Below are 11365 nucleotides of genomic sequence, written 5' to 3' on the forward strand. Positions count from 1 at the left end.
AAACACGAATACTTAGGTAGCTAGTTCAAATAAAATAATTTTAAATCAACCATCTTGATGTTTTAACTAAACACCAAGCGGTTAATAACCACTAAACAAATGACTACTCAAACTATAGAAAGAAAGTAAACCATGTAGTTTAAAAACTCCCCTAAAATTGTTAGAAATTAGAAAAACGTCATAGGTTTTCTAAAAAAAAAAATAAAGCCAAAAAACTACTGAGTACTCATTTAAAATGGAGACTTCAAAATCGACTTTAACATGAAATCCTATTTCTTTAGCCCTAGTTCGTAAAGAACCTTTATTTTTGTATAAGCACGTACGAACGTACAGTACAACCAAATTAATAATGCGCATAGAAATATCTTCGTCTCTGTTCGGCAACGGTCGTATGATACACATGATATTGAATCCTATTTGTTTATAACAAGGTGCAAAATGCAAGTGCATTGTTTAGGGCTTAGCGAAGATCTGCATGCGCATTATTAATTTGGTTGTACTGTACACGTAGGCGTTTTCAAAATCGACTATTACTTTATCGGATAACTAATTAACTTTTCGAGCTTCGCTATTTTACTAACGAGAGAGAAACTTATGAACTGATTCTTGTTCTCCTTAAAAATACCTTATAGTGAATTCTAGATAGGTTTTATTGAAATCGCCATGAACTATAATTTTAGTGTTCGATTGCGTACGCATGTTGTACAAGGCTAAGAAAGAGTCTAGATTCACGTACGGTCGAAAGTAATATGATTAATATCATATCTGTAATCACTCAGTGGTACTGATTTTGAGCACAACTAAATTTTAGAGTATTCGCATCCTCTTCTTACTAATGTAATTTGAAAAGGACAGACACAGTTTGACAGTTTTAAATTGAATTTAGTGCTCCATCCTTATTTAGCAATATTAATAAGAAAAAGATACAGATACTCTATATTTAGTTTAGAGAGAGACAAGAGAATCGCCGCCAATGAGTTACTTAGCGACGTTGTTAATTGCCGCTAATAATTGTAAAAAATACCATACAATTTTAACAAATAACAACGTTCTTGAGTTTACCTATCGACAGATTACAGATAGGATTGATTTATTAATTTCAGTCGTAAGTCTCTAATCTTTTTGAGCTTGACAAGATCTTACGGCGCAATCCAAGATATTAGAGGCGGTAGCAGCTGCCCCTCTCGTCGTTACTAAGAACACTATAAAGGTAGACGTAAACTTTGAGTTGCGCGACCACGGCATGCGACAATTTAGTCGCGTGTCGCGATCGCATGCAAGGTGTCGCGGTCGCGCACCTTAAATGCTCTCCATTGTAAACAAAGCCAGAGTGAGGGACTCGGTTTGATCCTGATTCGATAATATGTCAAATATTAGGCTATGGGGACGTAAAATCTAAAAAAAATAGGGCTACTTTAGGGCTCTCTGCGTCAAATGTCCAGTGACGTTGAAGAATCGACGTTTCGTTAGAAGTTTCCTTACTGATGGTGACGTAACAAAATCAAGAGTTAAAAAGTCGCGATTGCGTAGCGCAGTTTCTACCATTTGATGTACTAGAACGCGACACTTACATATTAACAGATGTATGGAGAGTATTTGATGTGTGTGGATAGGTTGCGCGCGGTCGTGGTCGCGTACCTCAAAAACTGCTTTCTATATATTATGAATTCAGTCACGTATTAGATCCGTCGCGACTGACGCGTCATATTTGTCGCATAGCTAGGAAACTCTCAAATTGCGATTCAATTACGTCCTAACTGTTTTTACTCAATTTTACTAAGTATTGCAATTCTACAATTTATCGTGTGCCATTGCTATGAATAATAATGTAAGTAGCTATCAGCTAAAGTTACTATAGGTATTATATTGATGTGAGTGAACGCAACGCAGTCAATTTTCTGTAACCATTCGATACCAAATAATGTTTCATTGATGTTCAAATGAGAACTACTCTTATTTTCATGCCAGGTTAAAACTTGGCTTTAAAGTTGTGAACTGTAGCGCTGTTTTATTAGCTGATTCGTATACTCATGCAAGATTTCTGGTTTTTTTTTGCGTATTACTAAAGAATGCGTTAAACTACAGCTGGTAAAATATCACGATCCCTTATAATAAGGGTTCTTTGGGAGGTCAATTAATGCTCTCAATGACCCCTAATACCTTTGGACAAAAATGGACCATTTTTAAGTAAATCGTTGATATTTTTTTCATAGAAAACGCGGGAGTTTTTAATAATTAAAAAAAATGCATGTAGCCCCAAGGTGTTAGGGGTCCAGGTATTTTACCAGAATACTGTGTACAAACTTATTTACGTATTCATAAAATTGTTTTGTTAGTAAAACTGTGCTACTTTTTATCAATTGTTTAGTACTGGATGTAAGGATAATATAATTTAATTAAGGTATTTTTTTAAATATTAATACGGATAAAGTACCTACTTTTAAACAACCAAATGAAATGAAAAGTAACAAAATCATTTTAATGTACATAAATTATTACAGGTTTTGATTTACGTAGTGCAGTGGTCACAATCGCAAGTCAGTACACGTTATATTACATCCAGTATGTGTAATGTGTTTAGTACTAATATATTTTACAAAAATATGTATATCAAAAGATATTTTTGTGTCAATATATTGCATAATTTAGCTTGTAAGTGTACTTAGCTTAGTGAGGTATTAAAACATTGAGAATTAGGCATTAGATATAGGAAAACAAATTATGTGATACAAATGCTTAAAACGAAAAATATATTTCTTTTATAACAAGCCTGTAATACTATCATGTATGTAATTGATTAATTAAATATTATTCTGTAATGATTTTAATACTAAATAAGTTTTAAACATGAACCGCTATAAGAATTGTACGATATGTACTATTAATAATATTATTCGAAAAGTTAACCGTTGTTATAGCTTTATGTATAAACCAAAAGTGTTATTATGTTTTTAAGATATTGAAAATGAATTTTTATGGAGTTGATAATAATTATGTCATCACGAAAAAGAATGAAGTGTACTGGAATGAATAAAAGTTTTCATAAGGCGTGTCCAGACGCGTGTAATGTAATGTAAGGCGAATTCTTGGTATGGATACTATGTTCTGTAACGCTCGTTCAATGAGTGTCGATTTTTTTAGAGAACATTCCCAATGCTCGTTCGAAGTTCATCTCGACGACGCCATTACATTACGCGCTTCTAAACCCGCCTTTGGGGTAGATCCAGAAGTGTGTAATGTAATGAATCGTGCAATTTAAATCAAATCGGCAAATAAAGTTTACAATAGCGGGAGTGTCAGGCACGAGCCTACATAATCATAGTGACTGCTCAAACGATAAATTCGTGGTACATTATACGCGTTTGAAGCAACCTTAACGATTAATAAATAAACACCAGTTTTATATAATTGATATCATTTAATGTAAATAAAAATTCTAAATAATGTATATATTTAAAAAAAAAAAAACATTTATTCTGTAACAATTTACGCTAGTTTAAATCTAGCGAAATTGGCTCAATATTATCAGAAACCCCTGAATTATTATTTGTTGTATTTTGTTCAGTATTGGCTCAAAGTATTGTTTTTTTTATGTTATCTTAATCTGTTTACATAATATATATTGTAAATTTCGATGTTTTTAAAATAATTAAATAATTCAAAATACATTTGGATTATTTTCTGCCACACCTTTTCCGAAAAAAAAGTTTTACAGCGCCTGATGATGCGCCGGTGTCAAAAACTGACTGTTGAATTAGCTTTATTAATCTTTCACTTAAACTGAATGGGGGATACCTATATTTATAATTTTTTAATGATAGTGTTTTGAAGGAAATTTTTGGAAAAAAAATCTATTCTGCAGAGACTTTCCTTATCCATGCTCTGATCTAAATTTATAGGTATTTCTATTCAGTTTTGGGTGAAATTTTATAAATTAGGAATGCAAGCTGTACATACTGTAATATAAAGTTGATAAAATATAGCCTCAAAGGTAATCTATTGGATAAGCAAGGGGAGGTGAACCAAAGTTTTGCAATTGGTCTGCTAAGGCTGATCAATTACCTATATTGGTGCTAGTTGTACAAAAATCTCTTAACGAAACCATAGGTCATGTTATTCTCTTCACAATGTTCCGTGCAGAAAGGGATAACACTAGTTATAAAAGGCCTGGAAGTTTGGGGATCTGTGTACCAGCGAATCAGCACCTGTGTCTATGGATAGTGTAAATTTTTGTTGATTTACGTAAAGACTGAAAATTTTAACCTACGACGTTTAAAGGTGGAAACCAACTATAGGATGTGTCCGTAAACCGCGACAGATAGGTTTGCACAGTCGCTTGGGGCGTGGCTTGTAAGATATCTCTCGGACGTCCGAGCGCCAAGGTTACGTCCGATAGTTTGCACAGTTCAGTGTAGGTACTATGTACCTATTACCCAGATACCTATCAGCCGCATCCGATAATTTGTTTCCGCCTTAACCGTCCGTATGTCACGTTAACCAACAAAAGTTACACTAAGGTTGAAATCTATAGACCGCGCTTTGACTTTGCTTAGTAAGTTTCAATTAAAACGAGACAGATTTATGTATAACGCTGTCTCGTTTTAACAGTTTCTTAAGTCTGAGCAAAGTCAAAGTGCGTTCTATAGGTCTCGGCCTAAGGTCTCAGTATAATATTATTATCGTCAATTTTTGCTAAAGCCGGTGGCAATTTTTAGTTTTAACTGTTAAGCTACGTTTCTAGTTCTATCTTTTAGTTTCTTTTTTTTTAATGGGTATTAAATAACATATTAAAACCTACATTTTTTTTAATGTTTAAAATGTTTTTCACCGAATCAAAACCTTAAAATGTTTTTCACCGAATCAAAACCTATTAAGTATGTATTTGAAAGGAGTATAATATGTAAACAGTTTAAACCAAGTGTGAAATAATAATTTTCGTAAGAATTCTAGCGCCGCTTTGTAAATGGTACAAGTCCATGCTGTTGTTGATGATGTCCACCGAATTTTTTGTAAATAACATTCATTAAAATGATGATGATGAACTGACACTCGTTTTATTTTATTTATTTACCCGCTTCTTAAAGTAAAGGCTCGGACATGCAAAGCGCGACGGAAACGTGTAACGCGGCACCTATACACGGTAAAATTTTAGTGGTTTAAGGCGCATTTGTTTTTAGAATGTTAGTTAGCCATGCTAATCACGACTAATACTCCACTTTCGCCTTGTGCCAGGAGTGGGTACAACAATAGTGGGTGGGGTTTGAACCGCCGACCTTTCGGAAGTCAGTCCGCTCCTCAACCGTTGAGCTATCGAGGCTCTGAGGCGTATTTAAGGGCCAGTTGCATATCAGGCGGTTGTTACGGTTACTATTAAACTCTAACCAAATAATAGCAAAGTGAGTTGCACAAGTTAAATATTCATACCTCTATGATTAAGTTTAAAGTTAAAAATTTTGGTCTAACCCTGAGTAAAGTTGTGCTATCTCCATTTTAATTTATTGACATCCAAAAGTTTTAAACTTAACGTAGGACTATGATTAACTTGATGTGTAACTGGTCCTAGATCTAACGGAAATGAAATAAAGCCAGTAAGTAAGGCTCGCTACAAGTTGTACGTGTAAATTGGACATGGATATAAGCAATTACGGCTGCGTTTATTGATTTCTTAATGTAGGTATCTACTAGTCAGACGGGAGATCTCAATCACGCCTGCATATATGGCAATCATGTAAGGCTTTGACTACAGACGGCTCCTGTTATGATTACAAACTTAGGTAACTATAGTGACCGGCAAATAATGGGATCAAGACACCGCGGGAAATAAGGGCCGAATGATTAACCAGTCGGGTACGAAGACGTCGTACGTTTTTTTTTATTAATATTCATTATAAGGCGAGCGTTTGGTCCGCCAAACAGATCGAAAAAGCGATTAAACCAACGGTGCATTACCCAAATTGTTTTCCGGTCACATAGGTAGGTACCTACATTATCGGCAACGGAAAAACTACTAGAACATCGGAAAAACTAACTTCTCTTCCATAATCCCAGTGTGACGTAAGTTCCACCAACTTAGGGGTTGACAACTGACAAGATATCGCAACGTCTCCGGTCACATAACTTTTACATGATGGGTAGGTTCGGTTAAACTGCGCCTTACAAATCAATTCTTCAGTCTGAGGTCTTTACCTACAAGTCAAAGGATTCCATACTCGATAAAGTTAGTCATTGAGGAGGACTTCCATTACCCAATTACCACATTTTAATTGTCATCAGAGTTGAAACTCATCGTTGCGTTTGACGCATCGTACGCAAAATATCAGCTCGTCTCCTAGAACCAAAGTCCGAACCGGTTGCCGTGTAGTCCGAACCTTACTTAGAGGAATGTAGCGCCGCCGCATGGAAAATGCACATAGGAAAAACCTCTTCCAATTAAGTGGCTTTCACACATCATGGATAGAAGTCGGATTTTATGAATTAGAGTAGTACCTAGACTTGTTGATGTAGGCCACAGAAATAAGAAGGCACTTTTCCTAATTCTGTGGTATAACCTAGGTTACCTAGGCATAGGTGGCAAACTTGGCAAATCATAATTCTGTTAAAATAAATACCTATTCCTATTTAATTATGAACTTACCTATAGGTAGGAAGATACTATTTGGACATTAAAATAGGTAAGAATTTTAATTAAGAGCAACAATGTTGCTAAACGAAACCGGTAGCTATACCAATTAAAAGGCAGCATGTGACCCTGGGTCAGCGATTCGCAAATCGAATAGGAAATAATATTACTTAGGTAACTCATTTTAGTCCATTTACCTTAGTTACCTAGATACGATGGACCAACATTATTGCGTTGGTTCGTCGTATCACAAATTATACTTACTTAGTACCTATTTAATTAATATTTACTTAATATAAAACATATTGTTTTCATATCTCGAAGCAGAGGTGCTTCGTTCTTCCCGAAATAGCAAAGGTAGAGTATCTTTTTCGGAATCAGCTTTTTTTCGGAATTGAGTAACAAGTAACAACCTATCGGTGCTTCATTTAGGCAGCTAGTGTTAGGCTTTGCGTAGGCACTAAGCAGTTCACAAAACCTAGTGCCTAGAATTTGCATAGGTAGCATTTAAAAAAAAGGTTGTGTATTATAATAAAAAATATAAAATTTGTATTGCAGCCATTTGGAAATTCGTCGGCTTAATTTTTATTAACCCCCGACCCAAAAAGGTGTTATAAGTTTGACGTGTGAATCTGTGTATTAGTCTGTGGCATCGTAGATCCTAAACTAATGAACCGATTTTAATTTCGTTTTTTTTTGTTTGAAAGGTGGCTTGATCGAGAGTGTTCTTAGTTATAATCCAGAAAATCGGTTTGAAAGTTATCAGCTCTTTGCTAGTTCCTTCACTTGTCGGGGTGTTATAAATTTTTAATTTACACTTGTTAGTTATTGTTGTTATAACGGCATTAGATATAAACAATCTGAGACAATTTCAACTCTCTACCTAACTTTTACGGTTCATGACATACAGTCTGCTGACAGACTGACGGACGGACAGACGGATCGACTGCAGCGGAGACTTGTAACTCAAAAAACATTGTGCCTCTTGCGTATCGTCTCGTACTTAGATAGTAGGTATGCGATCAGCTTTACATAAATCAAATGATGTAAACATGCTAATCGCGAGAAAACTAGCACATCTAGAGTTCATCTCAGAGTAAATAGTACAAGGTGTTAAGGTCCGGGGCCAAAAATTATCACAATACAGTCAATTATACCTAAATGATGTTGATAAGTGACGCAGCACCATTCGACGAGGCGTGGTGGATATCGGACTGACCATTCATGACCATTGGTGGTGATGAGTGCGTAGAATCGTAGATTAATAACTATCGAGTTGTATCGCCCTTTATTGCCCATGAGAGTCGCAGAGCAATGTTACCACAGAGTCCTACTTATTATAAACGCAAAAGTTTGTAAGTATGTATGTTTGGGGAATTTTGTTACACTTTCACGCAAAAACCACTGGACGGATTTGGCTGTTTGTAACAAAGATAGATTATACCCTGCATTAACACATAGGCTACTTTTTATCCCGGAAAATCAATGAGTTCCCACGGGATTTTAAAAACCTATATCCACGGGAACGAAGTCGCGGGCATCAGCTAGTAAATAATAAAGTATGACCGGATTTTATTGTTATGGAATTCTTTGTTCTTATGGTATTTAAAGACTGATTAGTTATTTGTCTAATAACGTATTAGTAACTAGCGAACCGCCCTGGCTTCGCATGGGTACAATTTTCATAGGGATCTCTAATATTTTTTTAAAATAAAATGTAGTCCGTGTCACTCAAAAATAATGTACCTGCCTAGCTTTCTACTGGTAAAAGAATTTATAATATATATATAATAATATTGTAAGTACTGAAATGTATATAGTAATCTTAATGTAAGTGAACAGTATGTTCTTTTTGAGAATAAATTCTTTAAACCGATTTTCAAAACCGGATCAGTAGTTCCAGAGATTACTTCTACAAACTAACAAACTATTACAACTATTATTACAAATACGTATTTAAGTAGTAGGTACATGGTAGAGTCAAGTACATAGGTAGGAGCAGTAGGTAAATATTTACAGAAACGCTGTGTGGACTATGGACGAGCTCGAGGGTCGATTTTTATTTGCGCATGTGTTAGCTTTTCAAAAAAACTATTTAAAATTTAAAATAATAAAACAGATATTTGACTCATTCGACGTCACACGATCGCTTCCGAGCAGCCATCTTGAATCGATTTGTATAAATACGGCTGCTTGACGGTTTTTAAGCCAGTCTCGCTCCGACTCGAGACTCAACGACTATTAAATACTTTTGTGTTTAGGTCGCCAATTTGATTGAGTGGTTGCAATAGCAATTGCGCCCCGATTAAATTAATATTGCAGTTAGGTTATTTAAAGATTAAAACTCTTATTAAGCCTCTACGCGTTGTGGCTTATGTCCTCGCGCAAGCTTAATATGAAAGAACATTTAATAACTTATAAAAATAGTTAAATTATAACGCCCCTTTTGGTCTAAGCTTACAGTTCAGAAAGTGGGATAGAATTAACGCAAAAATCCACTTAAGCATACAAAATATAGTTCACAAATGAATATAGTTCGAAGTTAAGGGACAACCCTGGTCCTAGAATAAAATGTGTTGGGACAACCCTGGTCCACTCATCCCTTTAAGGGACAACCCTGGTCCTAGAATAAAATGCGTTGGGACAACCCTAGTCCATTCATTTAACACCCTTTAAGGGACAACCCTGGTCCTAGAATAAAATGTGTCAGGACAACCCTGGTCCCGTAGTATTACGAACAACCGTGCCCCTATTAGTATTCTGGACAACCTGGCCTAATATTTATTTTCGTCGCTCGAGGTCGAACGACCCAATTTGGATGGCCGACTGTTAGCTTTTCAAAAAAACTATTTAAAATTTAAAATAATAAAACAGATATTTGACTCATTCGACGTCACACGATCGCTTCCGAGCAGCCATCTTGAATCGATTTGTATAAATACGGCTGCTTGACGGTTTTTAAGCCAGTCTCGCTCCGACTCGAGACTCAACGACTATTAAATACTTTTGTGTTTAGGTCGCCAATTTGATTGAGTGGTTGCAATAGCAATTGCGCCCCGATTAAATTAATATTGCAGTTAGGTTATTTAAAGATTAAAACTCTTATTAAGCCTCTACGCGTTGTGGCTTATGTCCTCGCGCAAGCTTAATATGAAAGAACATTTAATAACTTATAAAAATAGTTAAATTATAACGCCCCTTTTGGTCTAAGCTTACACATGTAACTATAGTTCATTGCACTGCCTCGTGTTAGGTACATACTTCCATCATTTTGATTTATTATTTAATTTCGAAAATAATTAATATAGGTAGGTCTAGTTTCCACAACCACTTTTATTTTTTAACTCCTACAAATTCTTTCAAAATAGCTGTAGACCTATGATAGGTATGTATTCTATTTTCTGTGTATTGGAATTGTACCTACTTAGGCGGTAAGTACTTACCTCACTTATGTACCTAAGCCCACTTATTAATTGATTTTTTAGTTAGTTTTAATTTTTATCCCCTTCAGGAAAGGCAAAGGTCGTAGTCCATGCAGCCTGGTAAGTCGTAGATGAATTATTCTTATGTTGGTATGAAATATGAAGGCAAAGCCTGTTCAGTCGTTTCTTTTAATAAAATATTTTTTTCTTTAATCTTCAAAGATTCATCTAAATGTCTTTTAGTTACTTATAATATATTTCTACAGGCACTTATGCTACAAGTCATTTTAAACTTTAAATAACTATATTATGTATGTTTTTTTTTTTTTTTTTTTATTGAAAATATTACAATAAAACTTAAAGCTAGCCTTATCTAATTACTATACAAATCATGCCCGCGTGGAATGGTGCCAACTGCCAAGAATACTGGCTGCATTTCCACGTTGGACAGCCAGGCTGATCCGTTGCGCAAAAAATGAGCCAGCCCTTCTGTCACCCGATGAGGCTATGTATGTTTGTTTAGCTCTGATACATAAATGCTCTGTACTTATAATACTTGACCTAAGTGCATTGGTGTGGTCTGCCGTAACAGGTTAATTTGTTACGTCAGTAGTTCAAAACTTTCAATTATTCCTAGCAAAGACTAAGGACGGCTTATTCACGGATTGCAAGGCAATTACTCAGTTTTTTCCGGTTCTATTTACCTTGTGCCGACGTTGAATTCTGAACCGTATTCGTCGCAAACTAGTTATTAGGGGAAAAACAATTGTCATTTACAAAAACCCAAATCACTTAAAACTTAGTTAGGTTTATTTTTAATTTGCTTTTAATTGCCTCCATCAAGTGCAAAATAACTAACAAAACCCACCCAAGTATTATATATATGCTGAAATAGAAGTTGAAAGATTTTAGGTAATTCAAATAAACGTTTACAAGTAGGCAGGTAGGTGCCTACTTTTGAATCGTCAAAATATGCATCTACCACTGTTTCGGAAATCAGAATGCCTTTCCAACCGAGAAGAACCAGTAAGAAACTCGATGGTTGCTCTTTTCAAAGCTACTTATCGACTTAGTTCTGAAAATGAAAACTATTTCCAGCCCACTTCTGAAAATTACGGAAAATTCAAATGTACTGTACTGAAAATATTTAAGCACTAGTTCCTAGTTATATATGTATACTTAGTTCCTATATTAATATATAGGAACTAAGTAGTAACCTAAACTATTATCTTCTAATTTTACCTAAGTAGGTAAGAGTACCTTCTATCTGCATCGATCTAAGGTTTTACCCGTGTTTATCACAACTATTAAAGGTTTACCATGC

General features: G+C 35.2%; 1 protein-coding gene across 1 annotated transcript in view; it reads left to right on the plus strand.

Moving 5' to 3' along the window:
* LOC123870451 (monocarboxylate transporter 4) overlaps window positions 1–10978 on the plus strand; it is a 54324-nt gene extending 43346 nt beyond the window's left edge. The window contains exon 15 of the transcript XR_006797083.1: window positions 10959–10978. The gene's annotated coding sequence lies outside the window, so the exon portion shown is untranslated. The remainder of the gene's footprint in view (window positions 1–10958) is intronic.
* The last annotated feature ends 387 nt before the right edge of the window (window positions 10979–11365 follow it).

This window comes from Maniola jurtina, chromosome 12 (genome assembly GCF_905333055.1).
Source record: "Maniola jurtina chromosome 12, ilManJurt1.1, whole genome shotgun sequence".
Taxonomy (NCBI): domain Eukaryota; kingdom Metazoa; phylum Arthropoda; class Insecta; order Lepidoptera; family Nymphalidae; genus Maniola; species Maniola jurtina.